Here is a 7,649-nt window from a genome sequence, read left to right on the forward strand (position 1 = left end):
GACTTGATATCAATTAGGAGTTCAAAACAACTAAACCTGCAGCTCTATAAAGTTAGTGTTTTAAGGCTAATATAAGAGCTAGAAGAATTCCTATCTTAATTGTGGATTAGAAGTTATAAACCTAATGCAATAAGGACTTCTTAAGAGTTTCTTGATGGGCAAGACTCTTAGGAAGATGCATATAAATACAAGTGCCCCTGCTCAACCGATCAAGCCAACCAGCACAAAAGAATTCACCCCATCTAGAATGAGTGTATGAAGGGACCGGATTGAGGAGATGTGCTCTTGTATATTCTCGATGTGTGTTCTATCATGTGCAATCATTAATATAGTTTACATGGCGTCCATACGAAAATCCAAATCCACCCATCCCCTCGCAAATTAACGTGATCCATATGTAGTAAACAAAGGGAAAACTAGAATTAAAGAAACAAATGAATGAAGATCTGCAAAAAAAAAAATTTAAATTAAAAAAAAAATAATTTCAGATGATGTAATTGCAGGATGCCCACCCAAGACCGCTTCCGGTTCACATGTTAACCGCTTCTTGATGGTATAAGATTCATGGAAATCATGTTAACCAGTAAAAGAGGAGGAAACCCAATTGTAGAAACTGAATAAGTGAAAGAGCCAAATTAGAAAAACTGTTCGGGTTTGCAAAAAAATAATTCAGATTATGCCTTTGCATTGAACTGACTTATGGGTGGCTCGAGTAACATCATGTCTGCAAAGGGTCGTCTACGACGCCGAAATAGGAGGTGCTGTGGCGTCGATGGGAGGAAGAACACGTTCATGATTTTCTCCTCTGAAAGTGTTTTTGCGCCCGCCACATCTTCTTCCGAGCTTGTTCCTGTGATTGACGCTGCCTTGCATTGTCAACTCCTTCCTTTCCCTTACTTTGTTCTTTAAGTCGCTTCAATAGCATCCGATCTCTCCACATCCTCCTCTCAAGCTCATCAACATCCATTTCTTCATCACTATTATCCTCCTCTACTGTTGCCTCTGGGTCATGCTCTGGAGCTGCCTCTCCTTCCCCAGGAGGAGCCGAAAGGAAATCAAGATTACCACAGAAACCCATTTCTTCAAAGATCCCCATTTAGCACCGACAAAGAGAACAGCCCTGATTATATATACTAATATAAAATTGAGCAATTAAATGCAGTCCAAGTCAATTTCACCACTGCTCTGGAACTCTTTAAAAGACTTCCAATCTTGCGCACAGATATTAGCTTTAAACTTCTTATGAGCCAAGGTTTCTCAATAAAGGATACTCAACCCAAACTTCTGCAAATGAATAAATTACAAATAAGTCAGTTCAATCCCGAAGTGTCACGTATCATAGATCAGGTAAATTGAACTCGCAATATTAACTCTAATTGAATGAAAGGAAAAACAAGGGAAAGTAGATATTTCATAAATAAGGAGTAATTACAAATAAAAAAAGTATTTGGACAGAAGCACCTAGACACGCCATACATTACATTAGCATGAAACCAACAACGAATGCAAACAAACGAGGTGACGCAACAGATCTCCATGTTCTTACACTAAAAGAACCCAAAGAATAAACCCTAGAACATGGGCCTCATCACTAAAAGCAACAAAATAAGTTACGAACCAAAACAAAAGATAAGGTTCTTGAATAACCGAGAAAAAAGAACCAAAAACAAAAACCAAAAAAATTCATCAGTGACGCGAAAAACATGAGATCATTACAATAAAAACTAAATTTAAGTTATATGTACATACCCTGCAACTGCAAACAACCACTAAAGCAGAAAGAACATGGAAAACTTCCCCCAGATCCACCATCACCGGATTCATTTTGTAATAAATAAATAAATAAAACCATATTATTGAATTTTTTTTTTTTCCTTTTGGTTTACACAAACTGTTATAAGCTTAAAACGCGGGTTTACAGCATATATTTCACCAATCTAAGCAACATAATTCAATTATTATTTTCTTCCATTATTTAATATAAATTCAGAAATTCAGGGTAGCCCTCTTTTGGATCAGAAGGTTGTTCAAAGCTGTCCGTCCCATCCAGATCCAAACATATCCAATCCAAAATTCACAAACAAAAAAATTAAAAGAAAAAACACGAAAATTAAAAAGATGAGCTAGAAAGAAAAAAAAATTGTTAAAACGCAAACCAGGACCTGCACCTAAACGAACTACAAAACAACAAGGCACACCAAACAAAACCCAGAGAAAAAATATTACTAAGACAAAAACCAGATAGTGGTGCATATCAGATATAGCAACAGCAAAAGATCAACCATCAAAACCAATGAAAAATCACAAGACTGAGAACAAAAAAATATATTTATAATCAATTCTGTAGACCAGAAGACAGAGAAATGAAACGAGTACTTCAAATAAAAAAGCAGAAAGATGAGAGGTACCTGATTGTTGGATATCATGTGTTAATAGGAGAGCATTGAAGCTCCTCAAGCACCCTCTGATTGCTCAGAGAGAGTCAGAAGAGAGAGAATTTAGTGGGTTTTCTTTCCCTTTCTTAATGGAGGAAGAAAATGAGAGAAAAATATAAGAGTGGCGACTGCAGGGAAGGGACAGAAGATAGGAAGAAGCAAAGGTGACTTTTTATTTAACTAGAGTCAGGTTACGTTTTACCCGCGGTTAAGACGTGGGAGGCAACCTTTTGGTTTTCCCTTCGCATATGAAAAGCTTTTTAATTGTGGTCGGGATTCTCTTCTGTGCACTTCCTCACACTGAAGTCATTGGTGCTTCAACCAAACAACCATGTTACATCCCATCATGTGGTCACAAGATTATTCCATGGTCAATTCATCTCATTGAATTGAATAAAATTTAAATTTTACTTATTTTATCGGTGATTTTAATACTTTTTTCTTATACAAGCGATATTGAGGAACACAGCGCATAAACGTTTTTAGTAGTCTTCTTATTATTTATTTATTTTTAATATTTATGAATCTCAAACTCGCACCATACATTTTTTATTTTTTATTTTGTATAAAAAGGAAAGAAATTAACTATGTATATTAAAAATTTTCTTTTATGTACATCTGCGCATTTCGGAAATTGTTACGTAATAGTTAATTTTGATATGAAATTTGTTTGTTGCCTATAAAAGAGAAAAATATAATCACATATGCGCAACGGTATGTTTCAATCTAATATGCATTCTAATATAATTGGTATGCATACTTATTTGCTTTCATTTTATAAACAAAATTACATCCAATGGTCTATATATGATTAACAACTGAGATTCTATTATTTATGTTAGCTATTATTTATTTTTTTTATTTTTTACAAAACCATTATTTCATCAAAGTTGTCAACGTATGATATTTGTTTTTGTGTTCATTTTTTTAAGGTTTAATTGCTCTAGTTCCGTTTTAAATATGGTCAAATCTCACATTGCCCTGTGAATCTCAAATTGGCCTACTTTGATCTCTATACTGATGTTTTGTGTCTCACTTTGCCCTTTATTATTAAATCCTTTAATAACTCTGTTAAAAATGATAACATGGCACAAGTGAGACCCACTATTTTGCTAAAATACATACCACATAAGTGCTATGTGTGCAAAAATATAATAAAATATTTTATTTTAAAAAATAATGATTTAAGATAAACAATAAATAATAAAAATACTGTTTTTAAAGTTTTATTGTTTAACGAAAAAAAAATTTTCAATAAGCCAATTCCCACCTAAAGACCGCCCCTCCTTCTACGTCAAAACCCAATAGTCACCACCATCACTCCCAAGCAAGACACAGCCACCTCTCCTGAACTTCTTCCACTCACAACCACCCCCACCTCCAACAACCACCTACATGTATCCACCGACCAACTTCATCTTCATCGTAGACAAAGAGGAGTGCCAAAACCCAAATATGATAGGTGTGCAGACTCGTACTCACTAATGAAGGCATGCTCCAGCTTTTCTTCTCCTAAACTTGGCTTAGCATTTTTAACCTAATGGGCTTAATGGTAAAGGGTAAAGTGAGACACAAAACATCGGTTAAGGATCAAGGTGAGTCACTTTGAGTTTCAGGGGCAATGTGAGATTTGACCATACTTTCACAGTGTATTAAAGAAATTAAACTTTTTTTTTTAATTATTAAGAAAAATTAGGGGAAATAACATACAAAAGATGGGTGGGATTTTAAGAAATTCTATCAAACGAGCACATGAATAAAAGTCTCTCTTGCAAATTTGGATTAGGCTAGTTGGCCAAGGTAGTGTGCCGACCAAGGACGGACCTAGAAAGGTACTAACTTGGGCTATAGCCCAAGTGACTTTTCTTGTCTTTCAATCAAAATTACATGTAGCCCACCTCTTCTAGCTAGAAGGTTGACTTGCAAATCTTTACGAAGGATAAAAACAGTGTAAACATAGTGTGAAATTAAAGTTAGCTGATATTGGAAACTATTTTTTTTTCTTTTTGAAAACATTGGAAACTTTACCTTGGACTAATTATGCTTTACATAAATTCTAAGTTGATAAACACGTGATCAACTATTTTTAGATTTTTTGGAAAACCATTCATATCACTAGCTTTCCTTTTCTTCATACTATAGCTAAAAGAATTACTTCAATTTCATTTTGTCATAGAGTTTCTATGAGAAAACCAATCAAAGGCTTTTATTATCATGAAATAGAGAAAACTATGATAATAATTTTGGTGTTCTTGCTTGTATGAATAATGAATTATCGATCAGTGAGATTTAATGAATTAATTAGTTGCTGACATGTTGTCTTGAATATATTATTCAATATGTTATACTTTAATGTCAGATCAACATAAAAAACCTAAGAGATCAAAGATTCTTTGGAATTTTTTTGTTATCAATGAAATTCACTCGTATCATTGAGTTTTCTATCTTCTTAGTAGGTTTATACGTCAGGTAAATTTAGCTCACCCCATTTTGAAATCATGAGTCCGTCCCTAGTGCTGACACCAATGCATCGAAGTTTGAGTAATCCTCCTCCTAAATTATAGTAATTTATAATGTCACATTGTCAAAACAAAAAAAATAAAAATAAAAAGCCTTTTTTTGGCAAAATGATGCCAAATCAAATTGTAAAATAGATAGATTTCTTTAAATAATAAAACTTAATCATAATAGAGCAACTTTACCATATAGTCTTGTTGGCTAGTCATTTTCTAATTTTGGTTAATTCCACACATGAGAAAACTAAATTCGTTATTTATGTACATCACAATGCATTAAATATAATAGGACCCGACCCAAATTTCGCTTTGGAATTCGAGCCGGACCCTGTGCGTGTCTGACACCTGGCGGATGTCGAGCACGAATGACCTATTTGCCCTTCTCTACAAAGCACGATAAAATAATAAGGTTGATTCCTGCCGAAAAATTGGCAGAGTCTCTCTTGTAAATTGGATCAATACCAAAACATTTCCACCTGCCAAACAAGTATAGATACAACCAACTGCCAGCATACGTATATATACATTCCAACAATTACATTCTAATTCTAGGGAAAATTATCAGAGCAACTACTAAGAATTTACAAAGGAGTCAATCCTTTTACAAAACAAAAGTGCTACATCAAAAGGAAAGCGCGAAAGGTGGAAAACAGCCTGGTGGTGGATCCATGTGCACGCCTACTGCTTGGGGGGGCAAAACATTAAAAAGGGTGAGTGGACCCAAAATAAAGTTTAGAAAATAGCATATAAACATATTAACCCCACTGTAAAAACAGTTATACAAACTAAATTATTCTCTTTATTTCTGAAATCAATGCACTTATATAATTATGCATGTATATAAGACAATCATACTCATGGTCAACATTAATTTCTTATGGCATTGAAAACAGTTTAAAACTACCACCTCGGTGTACCCTTTATTTCCGTCAATTCCTTATATCCGTCAATTCCTTGCATCACCATGGGTGACACGTACTCGCAGGTCTCAGTGACACAAGGTCAGTCCGAGCCGCAACTAGCAGGATTCAGGGGATCGTAGTCAGCCTGATCCGCATTACTCGCTCCACACGAGTTCGGGTACCATAGAACGGGCAACTGTCAAGCATGTTGACTAAACCGACGGCTACCAATAAAATTCGAAGGCAACATTTGATCTGAAGGAAACTTATTTACTAAAGGCAACATTTGTATATCTGGGTAAAAGGTGGTTTAGGAAAATATAACGTTTCTGAAGAAAATCTGCTGAATAACTGAATTCCTGTAAACTCTAAAACTCTGCTACCATTTATTTGAAAATCTGAGAATTAACTAGAATTTCTTTTCCTATATCCTTTAAAGGAGATTTTACTCGGCATCATGCAAAACAAAATATTTAAAAGCATATAACAACTTATAAAACGCTAATCTTTGAATAAAACTTATTCAAGATCAAATATTGTAACTAAACTGTTTAAATTCATTTATAAAAACAAAGAGTCCATTCACAGATGGTTCGTGCTTGCTGGACCTCTTGAAGGTCCTTCCTGCAGGTCAACTGGTGCCCAGGTGCCTGATTCAATTACCATAATATTCTATTAATACAATACGCAATATAGTATTAATTTAAAAACTCTGACCCCCGGCTCCTAGAAGTACGTGCGTCAGATTAAAGTTGTTCCTATGGCTATAAAAGCTTTCCTTCCACTTGGAATAGTTTAGCAGTATCTTGGGACTTAAAAAGCGCTAAAGTCCCACAAAGTCAACCCGGGGCCTCGCGGGTCCATGACCTCGCAATTATGATATGGAAGCCTCCAAAAGTTCCAATATACTTAGGACACATGTCCCGAGGGTTTGGTCTCAATCGGATGGTTGGATTGATCACGATTGTACAATCGCACGATTTCTAAACCCTAGCCCTAGGGTTCTCGATTTCGGAGTATCCGGGACTTCGATTCACGATCCGTTGAATCCTAAACGATTCTGAAATTGTCTAGAGTAACATATTTGAAAAAGATTACGATCAAACGGCTAAACCATATTGAACCTGGAAATCGCACAATATGCAACAATCCGTTCGAGGCTCAAACGATATCCAAATTACGATCCGCGAATTCCTACGCGCTCGTGACAACCTAAGGATCTCATCGAGACACAGTGCAACTTCACTACCCTCGCCCACGCACCGCCACAAGCGACGGCAGCGTTGGGTGCCCAAAGCGATTACCTATCGCCGGAAAATCTCAAAACCACAGCTCAAGACTCCTACCATAGGTATAACACCCTATTTGGAGCCACTTTTGTTCTTAAACCTACCCCAAAAACTGACCGGAAGTGGCTGAAATCGCGATTCCAAAATCGGCCGAACCCCAACTTAAAAATCGAACTCTCTAAGCTTCGAATTGAAGGAAACCTACCCAACCAGCAGCTAAGTCGTGAAAAATAGGTAAAGATCCATACCTTGATCGTCCGATTTGGTGGCCAGATAACGGAGATCGACGGCCCTGAAGTTTCGCACAAAAACTGGCGGTTTTCGTGGTTTTCCGGCGGGATAACGGCGGAGGCTGGAGTCGAGGTGGGCTGAGGCTGACGGCGAGGCTTGGCCTGTCATTTTGGCTCCGGTCTTGCAGCTTAGGGTGGCCGGTGACATGAGTTATGGGAGTTTGGAGGGCGACGGAAGGGAGGACAGCGGGAGAGGGAGGGAAGAGAGACTGAGGGA

At 36.6% G+C, this 7,649-nt stretch overlaps 1 long non-coding RNA gene across 1 annotated transcript; it reads right to left on the reverse strand.

Annotated features, from left to right (window-relative positions):
- Window positions 1–576: 576 nt before the first annotated feature.
- Window positions 577–2,586, reverse strand: LOC117612432. Its single transcript, XR_004583399.1, has 2 exons — window positions 2,409–2,586; window positions 577–1,284 (listed from the first exon to the last, which is right to left on the reverse strand). It is a non-coding gene; the product is annotated as an uncharacterized LOC117612432 (long non-coding RNA).
- Window positions 2,587–7,649: the final 5,063 nt, after the last annotated feature.

Source organism: Prunus dulcis, unplaced genomic scaffold (assembly GCF_902201215.1).
Source record: "Prunus dulcis unplaced genomic scaffold, ALMONDv2, whole genome shotgun sequence".
NCBI classification, from domain to species: domain Eukaryota; kingdom Viridiplantae; phylum Streptophyta; class Magnoliopsida; order Rosales; family Rosaceae; genus Prunus; species Prunus dulcis.